A 16687-nucleotide genomic window follows, 5' to 3' on the forward strand; every position below is an offset into this window, starting at 1 on the left:
CAGAACCCTTCAATGGTATGGGAGCTCCCCCATAATGCTATGCATGCAACCTCATGCTGTGACCCAAGTGCATGAGGAGCCTAGGCATTGTCTTAGCTTGGGGTCAAAGTGATTAAAGCAGCCAGAGTATGCTGTAGTCCCTAGTGTGTCCATAACAGCACATGCTGCCAGGGAATCATAATCAAAAGGTCCCTTAAAAGCCTGTTGGCTCTGATGCCTGACACAGAAACAAGCAGCAGAGTTTGGGCTTCTCTTCACTAACTTACCTTTCCTAACATCCAGAGAGTTGAGACAGGATGAATGCTGAAAAGCCACCTGGCCTTCTCTGCCCTATCCAGGAATTTCTGGAAGAATAGACATGGTTATGGAATTAAAAGATGGACAGTCTCAGATCTCAGAAAACTGGGAGTTCAAAGGAAGGAAGAAGAGCAAAGTTTACCCTAAGTGCTGCATGGTAGTTGGTGAAGGGCAAAGGTATGGTGGAGGTGGGGTGGCAGGTTAGAGAGAGGAGAGACATTGTGAGGAAGCTGGTATTAGCTCATAATGGTTGCCTGGTTTCTGGTCATTTGCCTGGATATGCTTACTTGGTAGGTGCTTAGAATTGGAAGCTGGAGGTCAGAGCCTTGTCAAGGGGGCAGTTTGGGATAAAATATTCATTTCTTCTTTTGATATGTCCTTGTCCACAGCTCAGCTTGTTTAGTGTCCTGCAGTTAAGACTGTGGAAGTGTTTGGCCAGCCTCTCTGGGCCTCTGAAGTGGGCGGATGACTGAATAACTTTGTTGGGGCAGCATCCACCAGGATTCATATTGAGGGGTAACTGAGATACCAATCTGTGTGCCCAGGTAAGTAAACCAATGTTTTCAGGGGTTGGGGGGCTTCTTTTGACCTCTTAGCTCACTCCTGGCCCAGGCCAGCAAAACAGGAAACCTTATGGATACACAGGGCACCCCAGTCATTGCCCTGGGTCCACTGCTGAGTATTCTACTGCCTGGTGAGAAGCTAGGGTTGAGCCTAGTGTCACATGGAGGGTGTTGATTTCACACACCACCACGTGAGGCCTCAATTCACCTTCCCATGTGTCCCTAGCTCTCTGACACTACCACCTGGGTGCCCTACCAGCCAAGGGCCATCCTGGGAGAGTTTTATTGGCTGGCTGTCTTGACCTGGCAACTTAAGAGAGTGTTCCCAGGGACCACAAAGTCTGAATCCCCAAGAAGAGAACTGGCTGTAGGGTTTAGGGGGCACCTGTGTGGGCAGGGTAAGGCAGGCAGGTGCTGGATCAATCTCTGGGCTTGCCCCAGTCCCAGTGGCCTGGCTGGGCACTGAGTGTGCAATGTCAGCTCTTGATCCTCAAGACCAGGAGTTTATTTCTGAGGCTCTGCCCCTGGGGTCAAGATTGGAAGGGGCATTTAGATAGAGCTCCCGAAGGTGCTTTTGTAAGTACCTGCTTATAACTTTTAGTGTTTGCTGACCTGCCAGATCCTTCAGTGGCTTGCAGGTGCCTGATGTTAAGTGTTACCTCTAATGGGTGACCCTTCAATCTTCAGTATGCACAACCTCCTGCTCTCAGAGACTTAAGCACCCACATCCACATTCCTGAACTTTATAACCAAGCAAGAACACACACACAGACACACGGAGGTGCAGGAGATACTTCCTTGTGAGCACACACACACATGCACTCTGACACACATACACAAACAGAGAGACACACACACACAAACTAACACCATTCAACAACATACAAAATCATATCTTAGTCATACCCAGTGTCCTACATGAACACCCACATCTGGCCAGTGGAAGCCCCAGTGCTTGGCCATGTCTTTGGCAGCTGGCTGGCATCTTTTGCCTCAAGAAGGGCAGTAGGAGCGCTCCCATGCAGTCTGGCAGTTGGCATCCTCCATGCTCTACTGCCATCAAATCAAAATGTTTTGAAGTTTCTGCCTGCACATGCATGCACCCCTCTGAACATGAATGCAGATCTGCTTGTGTGGGAGCCACTCTATTCTGGTTGCACAGGGGGGACTAGGGGCTCCTGAGGCCTTCTAGGCACAATAGAGGCCTGTGAATGAGCAGGATCCAGCTGAACAGAACAGGGTTTGGCTAGTCTGACTGAGGAAGCACATCCTGCCAGGTCCTGAGTGCAGTGCAGGAGGACATCATAGGTTTTACAGAGTTACAGGACCCCTCTACACAGGCATCTCCACCGAGGGATGCATCTGGGTTCTTGTGGGTGACTTGTCATTCTCATCCCTGTTCATCAGAGCAATCTGTGTCCCCCTTGCTTTTGTTTGTGGCTGCCCAGCAGCTGCCTTACAGGATGTCTTTCCTACCCCCAAGGCTCCTTGTTAGTAACCCACAAAGTGTCAGGGTGTTGTGACCGGCTACTGTGATTCTCTGAGCTGTCTCTACATCTTAGTGCTTGTTAGCTTTTGTGGCCAGATATTCTTAAGCAGCTAATGTTCTCCCTGCCGACCCCAGACCCATTTCGACCCCTTCCTAGGTCTATGGTTGTTATCTCTGTCATTCCTATTTTAAGAAAAGGCTCTTTCTTGTAACCCTGCTTCAGGTGGGGTAAGGTTCACAGGCCTGACAGAGAATCTCACCGAAGTCTCCAGAACCCTTCAATGGTATGGGAGCTCCCACATAATCCTATGCAAGCAACCTCACTCTGTGACCCAAGGGTATGAGGAGCCTTGACGTTTCTTGGCTTGGTGTCAAAGTGATTAGAATTGGGGCCCAAGGCCCGGGCCTGGTTCATTGGAGGGCAGGTTGTGATGGAATTCTCATTTTTTGATATGTCCCTGTACTCGGCTCAGAGTGGTAAGTGTTCCTCAGGCAAGATTATGGAAGTAGACAGTCAGCCCCTCTGTGCCGATGGTGTGGACAGATGCCTGGATGACATTTTAAGGCAGCAGTCACAAGAAGTCATATTGAGGAGTACCTAAGATTCCAACATTTGTGCCTGGTAGTAGACCAATGTTTTTGTGTGAGCCCTTCTTTTAATCTCCTACCTCACTCTGGTCTCAGGCCAGGAAACTGAAGGAGCTAGGGGCACACAGAGCAGCCCACCTATTGGTCTAGGTTCAGTAAAGTGCCTCCTACTGCTAGGTGGCAGGCAGTATTGGGCCTAGTGCCGCATGGAGATGGTTGGTTCTCCACCCCAACCCTTGTGTCCTCTGTTCAACTTCCCCTTTCCCTTGAGCTCTCTGACTCTACTACCATGTTGTCCTACCAGGTGAAGATCATCCTGGTAGGTCCTTTTTGTCTGGGTGCCTTGACCTGACAACTTGAGAGAGTATGGCCAGTAACAGAGGAGTCTGCATCTCTAAGAAGAGAACTGGCTGTCAGATTTAGAAGCAACCCCATGTTTGCAGGTTCAGGCAGGCAGATGCTGTATCAATCTCTGTGCCAGACCCAGTCTGAGTGTTTTTGCTGGGCACTGAGTGGGTTTCATCAATTCCTGGTTGTCAAGTCAAGGCATTTGTTTCTGAGACTTGGCCCCTAGAGTAGAGATTGGAAAAGGGTTCAGGTACTGCTACCACAGGATCTTTTGCAAGTACCTGGTCATGTCTCTTAGTGATGCCGCCATCCTAGCTGGTCACTGAGTGGGCGGGGTCAGCTCTTAGTCCTCAAGACCAGGAGTTTGCTTCAGAGGTTCTGCCCCTGGGGTCCAGATTGGCAGGGGGATTAGATAGAGCTCCCAGAGTATCTTTTGTAAGTATCTGCTTATAACTTTTAGTGCTTGCTGACCTGCCAGATTCTTCAGTGGCTGGCAGGTACCCAGATGTTAAATAGTACCTCTGATGGGTGACCCTTCAATTTTCACTATGCACAACCTCCTGCTCTCAGACACTTATGCACCCACATCCACATTCCTGAGCTTTATAGGCAGGTGAGAACACACATACACACACAGAGGTGCAGGAGCATCCTTCCTTGTGAGCACACACACATGTATGCTGACACACATAGACCCATAGACACACACACACACACACACACACACAAACATCATGCAACAACATACAAAATCATAGCTTAGGCATACCCAGTGTCCTACATGAACTCCCACATCTGGCCAGTTGAAGCCACAGTGCTTGATCATGTTTTTGGCAGCTGGCTGGCATCCTTTGCCTCAGCAAGCACAGAAGGAGAGCTTCCAATGCAGCCTGGCAGTTCGCATTCTCCATGCTCTACTGCCATCAAGTCAAAATATTTTGAGGTTTCTGCCTTTACATGCCTGCACCTCTCTGAACATGGCTGCAGACCTGGTTGGGTGGGAGACACTCTATTCTGGTTTTACGGGAGGGGGGACGAGGGGCTCCTGAGGCTTTCTAGGCCTAAATAGAGGCCTGTGAGTGAGCAGGATCCAGCTGAACAGAACACAGTGCCTGAGACACAGGGTTTGGCTAGTCTGACTGAGAAAGCACATCCTGCCAGGTCCTGAATGCAGTGCAGGAGGACATCATAGGTTTTACAGTGTTACAGAACCCCTGTACATAGGCATCTGTACCAAGGGATGCATCTGGGTTCTTGTTGGTGACTTGTCATTCTCATCCCTGTTCATCAGAATAACCTGTGTCCTCCTTGCTTTTGTTTGAGGCTGCCCAGCAGCTGCCTTAGAGGATGTCTTTCCTACCCCCAAGACTCCTTGTTAGTAACCCCCAAAGTGTCAGTGTGTTGTGACAGGCTACCGTGTTTCTCTGAGCTGTCTCTACATCTTAGTGCTTGGTAGATTTTGTGACCAGATATTCTTAAGCATTTAATGTTCTCCCTGCCAACCCCAGCCATTTCTGGACCCTTTCCTAGGTCTATGGTTGTTATCTCAGGCATTCCTATTTTTAAGAAAAGGCTCTTACCTGGAGCCCTGTTTCAGGTGGGTATAAGGTTCCAGGGTCCTTGGAGAAAATGTTACCGAAGTCTCCAGAACCCTTCAGTGGTATGGGAGCTCCCATATAATACTATGCAACCAACCTCATGCTGTGACCGAAGGGAAGAGGAGCCTAGGCATTGTCTTGGCTTGGGGTCAAAGTGATTAAAACAGCCAGGGTACACTTTAGTCCCTAGTGAGTTCCATAACGGCCCATGCTGCCAGGGAATCATAATGGCCAGGTCCCTTAAAAGCCTCTTGGCTCTGATGCCTGACACAGAAACAAGCAGCAGAGTCTGGGCTTCTCTTCACTAGCTTACCTTTCCTAACATCCAGAGAGGTGAGACAGGATGAATGCTGAAAAGCCACCTGGCCTTCTCTGCCCTATCCAGGAATTTCTGGAAGAATAGACATGGTTATGGAATTAAAAGATGGACAGTCTCAGATCCCAGAAAACTGGGAGTTCAGAGGAAGGAAGAATAGCAAAGTATATCCTAAATGCTGCATGGTATTTGGTGAAGGGCAAAGGTGTGGTGGAGGTGGTGTGGATAATTAGAGAGGAGAGAGATTGTGAGGAATCTGGAATTAGCTCATAATGGTTGCCTGGTTTTCTGGTCATTTGCTTGGAGAAGCTTCCTTGGTAGGTGCTTAGAATTGGAAGCTGGAGGTCAGGGCCTTGTCAACGGGGCAGGTTGGCATGAAATATTCATTTCTTCTTTTGATATGTCCTTGTCCACAGCTCAGCTTGCTAGGTTTCCTGCAGTTGAGATTGTGGAAGTGTGTGGCCAGCCTCTCTGGGCCTCTGAGGTGGATGGATGACTGGATAACTTTGTGGGGCAACATCCATCAGGACTCATATTGAGGGGTACCTGAGATACCAACCTTTATGCACGGGTAAGTAGACCAAGGTTTCCAGGGTTTGGGGGCTTTTTTTAACCTCTCAGCACACTCTGGGCCCAGTCAAGCAAAACAGGAATGCTTATGGATACACAGGGCACCCCACTCATTGCCCTGGGTCCACTGCTGAGTCTTCTACTGCCTGGTGAGAAGCTAGTGTTGAGCGTAGTGTCTCATGCAGGGGGTTGGTTTCCCACCACCACCACCACACCAGGCTTCTATTCACCTTCCCCTGTGTCCCAAGGTCTCTGACACCAAAACCTGGGTGCCCTACCAGACAAGAGCTATCCTGGGAGGATTTTATTGCCTGGCTGTCTTGACCTGGAAATTTGAGAGTGTGTCCCCAGGGACCTCAAAGTCTGCATCCACAAGAAGAGAACTGGCTGTAGGCTTTAGGGGGCATCTGTGTGGGCAGGGTCAGGCAGGCAGGTGCTGGATCAATCTCTGGGCTTGTCCCAGTCCCAGTGGCCTGGCTGGGTGTTGAGTGGGTGAGGTCAGCTCTTGGTCCTCAATACCAGGAGTTTGTCTCTGAAGCTCTGCCCCTGGGATCCAGATTGGCAGGGGTGTTTAGATAGAGCTCCCAGGGACTCTTTTGTAAGTACCTGCTTATAACTGTTAGTGTTTGCTGACCTGCCAGATTCTTCAGTGGCTTGCATTTGCCCTGATGTTAAGTATTATCTCTGATGGGTGACCCTTCAATCTTCAGTATGCACATCCTCCTGCTCTCAGACACTTCTGCACCCACATCCACATTCCTGAACTTTATAGGCAGGCGAGAACACATGCACACACGGAGGTGCAGGAGCATACTTCCTTGTGAGCACACACACACATACATGCTGATACACATAAACACACAGACACACAGACACACACACAGACACACACACACACACACCATGCAACACCATACAAAATCATGGGTTAGGCATACCCAGCTGCTTCTACTGGACCTGCTCCTTCTGACCTGTCCTCAGATGACTCCATAGACCCTGGACAGCAGGAAACAGCCAACTCTCCTACGACTGGACAAACACCCCCATACTCATTCTTCTATGTTCCCTCTAGAGACACTTCGCCCCCAATGCCAGCAGGAAGTAGCCAAATATCACAACGTCCCTATTCCTTCTTCTCCGTCACCTCTTTCTAATTTTTCTTTTTTAATTAAACCAAAAATTGAGGAATGTTAATATTCTGTCCAAACTCCACCTCCCCAGTTACCTGGCAACAGCCAGGTATGCTCCTCCCCACAGTTACCTGGCAACCGCCAGGTAGGCTTGATCCACTGTAAAAGGGGCTCCTTGCCCCCTCCTCACTCTCCTACTCTCTTAATCTCTTACTCTCTTCCTCTTCCTCTTACCCTCTCTCCCTCTCTCTTACCCTCTTGCCTCTCTGTCCCCTCCCCCACCTTCCTCTATCTCCATGTGGTCATGGCCAGCCTCTACTTCTCTTCTCTCTTATCTCTTTCACCTTCCTCTCCCCACCTTTGCCCTATCCCCTGAATAAACCTCTTCCCACTTGGAACCGCCTGGTCTGGAGTGGTCTGTTCTGAGCTGCAGTCGGACTTCTTAAAACAACTAACATCCAGTGTCCTACATGAACACCGACATCTGGCCAGTGGAAGCCCCAGTGCTTGGCCATGTTTTTGGCAGCTGCTGGCAGCTGGTTGGCCTCCTTTGCCTCAGGAAGAGCAGAAGGAGGGCTCCTATGCAGCCTGACAGTTGGCATTCTCCATGCTCTACTGCCATCAAGTCAAAATGTTTTGAGGTTTCTGCCTGCACATGCCTGTGCCTCTCTGAACATGGCTGCAGACCAGCTTGGGTGGGAGCCACTCCATTCTTGTAGCACAGGGGGGACTAGTGGCTCCTGAGGCCTTCTAGGCTGAATAGAGGCCTGTGAGTGAGCAGGATACAGCTGAACAGATCACAGGGCCTGTGACACAGGGTTTGGCTAGTCTGACTGAGGAATCACATCCTGCCAAGTCCTGAGTGCAATGTAGGAGGACATCATAGGTTTTACTGAGTTACAGGACCCCTCTACACAGGCATCTGCAACCAGGAATGCATCTGGGTTCTTGTGGATGACTTGTCATCTCATCCCTATTCATCAGAGTAATCTTTGTCCCCCTTACTTTTGTTTGAGGCTGTCCAACAGCTGCCTTACAGGATGTCCTCCCAACCCCCATGTCACCTTGTTATTAACCTTCATATTCAGGGAGTAGAGATAGACTCTCCTGCTTCTCTGAGCTGTCTCAACATCTAAGGGCTAGGTAGCTTTTTTGGCAGATATATTTAAGCAGTTAGTGTTCTCTCTGTCAATCTTAGCCACACCTCTACCCACTCCTAGGTCTTGTGTTGGGTTGTTATCTCTTGCTTTCTGGTTTTTGTTTGCCTTGTTTTGTTTTTGTTTTTGTTTTTTTGTACAGGCTCTATCATGGAGCTGTGCTTCAGGTTGGGGTAGATGTGTAATTACTTATGGTGTTGAGCTCATTATTGTTTGTGGCTGCCAGGATTGATGTAGTAGAAACCCTTATAGTTGTATGTATGCTCAGGCCATAGCTCACGTGGGCCCAAGATGTAGAAAGGCCCTAGGTGGGCAGCAGGGTAGTTGTTTCTGATGGTACATCTTTGTCTTGGTGGATGGATGAGACAATTGCTTAGCAATAAAAACTATGGGGGATTGGCGGGATTCTTCTTTGGGGTTACAGGCATTGCCCCTCTGAGAACTCAGAGCAGGCCTGCCTAAATATTAAGAGCTCTCTTGGTTGTATCAGACCAGATGCCTTCAGAAAGCTTGGTAAAGGGGGAGAAGTGGAACGAAATGTCAGGCTTATTTCATGGTTTTTGTTAGAGGGGTCTTCTTCCACCAGCTGTGAATTAAGGTCTCTACAGTGCAGGGTTGTACTCTTCAGACTCTCAGTGCTCATTAAAGAAAGGCTTGCTGGTGGTGAGTAAAGAAGATTTCACAGATGACCATGGCATACATCATCTGGTAAACAAAGAGTCACTTCTGTCCTAGAAAATGTATATGGGAGTGTATATATTAGCCAGCCATAATAAGATAGTAGGAGGTACATAGGTAGGGAGGGAGGTAGGTCCATATGTATTAGGTAGGAAGAAAAAAGATAGATAGATAGATAGATAGATAGATAGATAGATAGATAGATGGATGGATGGATGGATGGATAGATAGATAGATAGATAGATAGATAGATAGATACATAGATAGATAGATGGAAAGATAGATAGATAGATAGATAGATAGATAGATAGATAGATAGATAGATAGATTTGATAATAAAAAAGAACAAAAAAGTTATAGCACACAGTGTCCCCCTGGCTCTGTTGACTTAGCTCCTGAAAATCCATTTTCTTGTTCTCAGAAATCCTTTGAGTTATAAAACGTTATTGTGGTTTCTGTTAGCATGCTGAGTCAAATACCTTTTATTGATTTCATTTTAAAGTTTAAAGTTTGTTATGAGTTAAAATGTCCTTCAACCTAAAATTATAGGTCATATTTATTTTCATATTGTAGAACGCTAGTTAATCTGTTGAACATTTAAAAAAAACTGGATTCCTTTTTGAGAATTTTATATATGAGCACTGTATTTATATAATTTTCCCTTTTATTTTCTTCCTCCCACACTCTTCAACCATCCATATTTTTAAAATACATCTTATAATTTAATTATTGTTCATATATGTATACATGTATAAGTATATATGTATATACAAATACTGATAAATAAAGTCTTTTGTAAAAATAAAAAAACGAAAATAAAAAAAAGAAAGAAAAGGCTCTACCTTGGAACTGTGTTTCAGGTGAGGGTACATGTTCCAGGCCTGTCAGAAAATCACCCGATTCCCTGGAAGTTTTCAATGATATGGGATGTTCCCCCATTATCCTTTGCAAGTAATATCACTGTGGGCCCCAAGGGGGCAAGAAGCCTAGGCAATGTCTTGGCTTGTGGTCAAAGTGAGTAGAAACTGCCAGAATATGCTGTAGTTTCAAGGGTGTCCAAAATAGCCCAGGTTGCCAGGGACCTCTCCAGGCCAGGTCCCTAGAAAGCCTCCTGGTTCTGATGCCTGACACACAAACAGGCATCATACTCTGGGCTTTCCCTGACTAGCTGACCTTCACTAACATACAGGGAGATGAAAAGATATGAAGGCTCAAAAGACAGCTGGCATTCCCTGCCATGTCCATGGTTTTCTGGAAGAACAGACATGGTTTTGGAATTAACAGATGGACAGTCTAGGATCTCAGAAAACTGGTAGACCAGAGTTTCTCCCTGTTTCTGTCTCTGTCTCTTTCGCTCTGTGTCTCTGTATCTCTTTCTTCTATCCTCTCTCTCTATCTCCCTGTTGCTCTCTCTGTCTCAGTTTTTTGTCTCTCTCTCTCTGTGTGTGTCTCTGTGTGTGTGTGTGTGTGTGTGTGTGTGTGTGTTTCTATATATCTATTTACTGTGTGTCCTCTAGTCAGGAATCGTGGCCACTGATGACCCTGAAGCAGGTCCAGTTTAGGCCCAGTGTGTATCATTTCTTATGGTGTTGATATCAGCGTTGTCTGGTAAGCCCAGGTTTGGAGGTGGGGAAACCAATACAGCTGTAGGTGCCCAGGACAAGCTCTGCAGGGCACAAGGTGTAGGAAGGACTGAGGGGGACAGCAGGGCAGTTGTTCCTGATGGTACTTCTGGCTTGGTGGATGGATGAGAAAAATTTTGGGTAATGAATAATATGGACAGTGGCAGGAACAATCCTTCCTTGTGGTTGCAGGTTGCCTTGCACCTCTGAGAACTGAGAAAAGGCATGCTTGGATAAAAAGAACTCTCTGGGTTGTATCAGAGCAGATGCCTCCAGGAAGCTTGGTAGGGAGGGAGTAGTGGAAAGCAATGGCAGGCTTTTCTCTTGAAGGTTGTTAGAGGGGTCTTCTTACACCAGCTCTGACTTAAGCTGTCAACAGTTCAGTGGCGGACCTCTGGAGACTCTCAGTGCTCATGAAAGGAAGGCTTGCAGGTTGAAATAAAAAGCATTTCACAAATGACCATGGCATTCTTCATCTGGTAAATATAGATGTGCTTCTGCCCTAAAAAAATATATCTGGAAGAGTATATGTTGTCGAGCCAAAAGGAGATAGTAGATGGTCTGTAAGTAGGTAGGTAAGTAGGAAGGTAAGTAGGAAGGTAAGTAGGTAGGTAGGTAGGTAGGTAGGAAGTTAGTTAGATATGTAGTTAAGGAAAAGATAGATAGATAGATAGATAGATAGATAGATAGATAGATGATAGATAGATAGATAGATACACAGAAACATAGATAGATACATAGATAGATTGTTACATAGGTAGGTAGATAGCCAGTCAGTTGGTATCCTGTTTGCTACTGAGCACTTGGAGAGAGTTTGAAGGAACCTAGAGAATTTCCAATGGGCACCCTCAGAAGACCATGGTGTGAATTGGTCTAGGAGAGGTTGGTGAAGGGAGGGGATGTTCTATAGCGTTTCTGGTGGGACAAGTGAGAAATGCTCATTGTGCATTGTGTCTTGGTGCCTGTCATCTTGAATCCACTTGAATCCTTTCAGAGAGCTCTGAGTTGCATGAGTAATTAGCTCCTGCTCACAAAGGTAAGTGGGTGTGTACTAGGATACAGAAAAGAAGGATCCATGGTGAGAGTGACTGAGGTACTTTGGAGGAAGCTAGGAAAGCAAAGTGTTCCCTGAGTGCTGCACGGTGGTGTCAGAAGGGCTGGGGTTTGGTGGAGATGGTGTGGAAGTGTAGAGAGTGGAGAGAAGTTGTGAGGGAGCTGGAATTATCTCATAGTGATTGACTGGTTTCCTGGTCACCTGGAGATGCTTACTTAGTAGTGTCTTAGAATTGGGGTCTGAGGCTAGGGCACGATTTTCATAGGGGTATGTTGGGATGGAATATTCATTTCTTCTTTTGATATGTCCTTATCCTCGGCTCTGGGTGCTATGTGGCCTGCAGGTGAGATTGTGGAAGTGGGAGCCCAGTCCCTCTGGGCCTCTGAGGTGGACAGATGACTGGATGACTTTGCGGATCAGCATCTACCAGGGGGTATCTGAGATACCAAACTGTGTCCACAGGTAAGTAGACCAAGGTTTCCTGGAGTCTTCATTTCATCTCCTACTGTACTCTGGGCTCAGGCCAGAGAAACTGAAGGCCTCAGGGACACAAAGAACACCACACCCATTGCCTTGGGTCCAGTGCAGAGCCTGCAGGTGCTAGGTGGGAAGCCAGTGTTGGGCCTAGTACCCCATTGAGAGCATTGATTCTAACCCCCTAACTCATGTGGCCTCTGTTAAATTTCCCCTATACTCTGAGATCTCTAGTCAACCATCAGGGTGTGCTACCAGCCCAGGATAATCCAGAGAGGGCCTTCTTGTCTGGCTGCCTTGAGTTGGCAACTTGAGAGAGTATCCCCAGGGACCCGTGGAGTCTGTATCCACAAGAAGAGAACTGGCTGTCAGCTTTAGGGGAACTATGGGTTTTCAGGTTCAGGCAGGCATGTACTGAATCAATATCCAGGCCCACTCCAGTCCTAGTGGCCTGTCTGGGCACTGAGTGGGTGGGGTCAACTCCTAGTCCTCAAGTCCAGCAGTTTTTTTCTGAGGCTCCTCCCTTATGGTCCAGATTGGCACTCAGTTTATGTAGGGCTCCTGGAAGGTTCTTTGCAATTACCTGCTTAGGTTACTTGGTGCTCACCAGCCTCCTGCCACACCCTTAAGTGGTTGACAGATGGATGAATGACTTTGTGGGTCAACATGCACCAGAACTCATATTGAGGGGTGCCTGAGATACCAACCTGTGTGCCCAGGTAAGTAGACTAAGGCTTGCAGGGGGGCCTTCTTTTCACCTCCCACTTAACTCCGGGCTCAAGCCAGAAAATCTGAAGATCTCATGGACACAAAGAGAAGCCCAGCCATTGTCCTGGGTCCACTACAGAGCCTCCTGCTGCTTGGTGGGAAGCCAGAGCTTGGCATAAGGCCCAATTGGTTATTTAGATCTAACTCTGTAGACCCACCTGTCCTTTAAATCACAGATATTTGCCTGCCTATGTCTGGTATGTGTTGTTATTAATGTTTTTGCTATCACTTGCCTGGTTTATTTCATTTGCTTCACTCATGTGCACTCATCAGTAGAAACTGTGAGTTCCTGTACAACTGCAGCCACAAAGAGCTGTAAACCACTCTGTGGGTCCAGTGAATTGAACTTAGTTCATTGTGAAGAGCAGCCAGTACTCTTAACTCTTTAGCTATCTGTACAGCTTATCTGGGGTGTTCTTATTTGGGATTAGAAGCATCAGCTATGTTTAAAAGATATCTTGCAATAAGCTTTTAACAAGTTTAAACTTAAAATTCTATAATTGGTGGGAAATCAAGTATATGACATCATAGATATGACAGGGGTGTGATATCATGACTGTGACATCAAGTGTATGACAACACGAGTGTAACATCAATTGTAGGACATTAAGGGTGTGGCATCAGGGTTGTGACATCACAGGTATGACATCATGGGTATGGCATCACAGGTGTGACATCATGAATGTGAGATTATGGGTGTGACATCAAAGGCAGGACATCATGTGTGTGACATCACAGGTGTGAAATCACAGGTTTCACATGACTGGTGTGACACAACAGGTATGACCTAACTAGAGTGATCATGGTTGTGTCACAGGTGTGACATTATGATTGTGACATCAAGGGTCTGATATGGATATGATCTGGTTATGAATCATGAGTATGTCACAAGGGTATGACATCACAGTTTGACATCATAGGTATGACATCATGTGTGTGAAAACAGGTTGTCATCAGGAGCATAACATCATGTGTGTGACAATGTGTGTGACATTATGGGTAATATATAATTGGTGTAACATCATGTGTGTGAATTCACAGGTGTGACATCAGGAGTGTGACATCCTGGGTGTGACAATAAGGATGTGACATTACACATATGACATCAATGGTCTGAAATCATGTGTATGAAATGTATATAAATCATGGGTATGACATATGTTTGACATCACAGTTGAGACATCACAGGTGTAACATTATGAGTGTGACATCAACAGTGTAAAGTCATGGGTGTTACATCATGTGTGTGGCATCACAGGTTTTGCATCATGAGTGTGGCATCACAGGTGTGACATCATGGGTAATACATCACGAGTGTGACAACATGGGTATGACATGGGCAAGTATGACATCACAGCTATGACATTACAGGTGTGACATCACAGGTGTTATATCACAGGTGTTACATCATTATTGTGACATCATGGGCATGATATCATGAGTATGACATCAAATATTTGACATCATGGGTATGACATGCATATGTCATGGTAATGAATCATGGGTATGACACAACAGGTGTGACATCATGGGTGTGACCTCACGGATATGATATCACAATGTGTCATCATGATTGTGACGTAAAGTGAAGGATATAATTGGTGTCACATCATGGGTATGACATCATGGGTATGACATCATGGGTGTGATGTCATAGGTTTGACATCACAGTTGAGACATCACCAGTGTGAATTTTTGGGTGTGACATTACATGTGTGACATCACAGGTATGAAAACCTGGGTATAAAATGTGTATAAATCAAGGGTGTGATATAGTTTTGTATTCACTTTTGAGACATCACAGGTGCAACATGTGTGTGACATCACAGGTGTGAAATCCTGGGTGTGAAGTCATGAGTGTTGCATCATAGTTGTGACATCATAGAAAAGACATCATGATTGTGACACCATGTGTGTGAAATCACAGGTGTGACATCAGGAGTGTGACAATTGGTGTGGCATTATGGATGTGACATCACAGGTTCATCATCATGGGTATGACATCATAGGTGTGACACCATAGGTGTGACATCATAGGTGTGACATCGTGTGTGACATCACAAGTATGACATCATGGGTGTGAAACTATGGGTGACACACTACATATGTGTCATCAGAGGCATAACATCATGGGTGTGACATCACAGGCATGACATCATGGCTATGCTATGTGTATTGCCATGGATGTGATATGATAGATTTGACATGAGATTTGAGACATCACAGGTGTAACATTATGTGTGACATCACAGGTATATCATCATGCATGTGACGTTCTGCATGTGACATCACTAGTGTGACAAAAGATGTATGTCAACACAAGTGTGACATTATGAGTGTTATTTCACAAGTGTGACACCATGGGTGTGATGTGTTATTTCACAAGTGTGACACCATGGGTGTGACTTCACATGTGTGACATCCTGGGTGTGACATCAATGCTATGACATCATGTGTGTGAAATTATGGGTGTGACATTACACATGTGACATCACAGGTATGACATCAAGGGAGTGACATCACAGGTATGACATCATGGTAGAGACTTTATGGGTATGACATCATGAGTGTGAAATTATGGGTGAGTCACAGACATGACATAATGGGTATGACATCATAGGTGTGACATCATGGGAGTGACATCACTGGTATGAAATGTGTATAAATTATGGGTGTGATATAGGTTTGACATCACATAGAGACATCACAGGTGTAACATGTGTGTGACATCATGAGTGTGACATCATGGGTATGACATTACTGGTGTGACATCATGGATGTGGTACCATAGGTGTCACATCATGGGAGTGACATCATGAATGTGCCCTCATGGGTGTGACATTAAGTGTTTGACATCACTGGTATGACATCATGGATGAGACATCAAGTGTATGCAAACTGCAAACACCATGCAGCACTCAGGGGACATTTTGCTATCCTTGCTTCCTCCAAATTCCCCAAGTCATTCTCACCATGAATCGTTTTTCTGTATCCTAGTACATACTGACCTACCTACCTGTGCAGGGGCTAGTTATGCATGCAACTCAGAGCTCTCTGAAGGGAAGCATGTAGACCCAAGATGACAGGCACCTAGACACAGAGATCCATGAGCATTTATCATTTGTCCTACCAGGATTCCTGCAGCACATCCCCTCCCCTCACCAACTTCTCCTAGACCAATTCACACCAAGGCCCTCTGAGGGTGCCCATTGGAAACTCTCTAGTTGCTTTCAAACATTCTCTCCAAGTGCTCATGACCAGACTATGATAACAACTGATTGGCAATCTACCTGCCAATGTATGTATGTATGTATGTATGTATGTATGTATGTATCTATCTATCTATCTATCTATCTATCTATCTATCTATCTATATTTTTCCAAACTACCTACCTATCTACCTACATACCTACCTATGTACTTACATGCCTTCTACTATCTTTTTGGGACTCGCCAATATATACATTTCCAGGTATATTTTCTAGGGCAGAAGCAACTCTCTGTTTACCAGATGATGCATGCCATGGTCATTTGAGAAATGCTTTTTACTATCCACCACAAGCTTTTCTTTCAAGAGCACTGAGAGTCTCCAGATGTCCACCCCTGCACTATTGAGAGCCTAAGTCACAGCTGATGGAAGAAGACCCCTCTACAAACCTTCAGAAGAGAAGCCTGACATTGCTTTCTACTTCTCCCTCCCTACCAATCTTTCTGGAAGCATTTGGTCTAATACAACCAAGAAAGCTCTTTCCATCCAGGAAGGCCTGCTCTCAGTTCTCAGAGGTACAAGGCCCACAACCCAAAAAAAAAAAGTGGGTCCTGCCACTCTCCATAGTACTTAAACAATTATCTCATCCATCTACCAAGACAGAAGTACTATCAGAAACAATTCTGCTGTTCCCCTTGGGCCTTTCTACACCTTGTGTCCACCCAAGCTATGGCCTGGGCATACAAACAGCCTTAAGCATTTTCCCTATATCAAACCTGACCTTCCCAGACAATGCTAAGCTCAACACCATAAGAAATAATACAACC

Source organism: Arvicanthis niloticus, assembly GCF_011762505.2.
Source record: "Arvicanthis niloticus isolate mArvNil1 chromosome Y unlocalized genomic scaffold, mArvNil1.pat.X SUPER_Y_unloc_5, whole genome shotgun sequence".
Classification (NCBI taxonomy): domain Eukaryota; kingdom Metazoa; phylum Chordata; class Mammalia; order Rodentia; family Muridae; genus Arvicanthis; species Arvicanthis niloticus.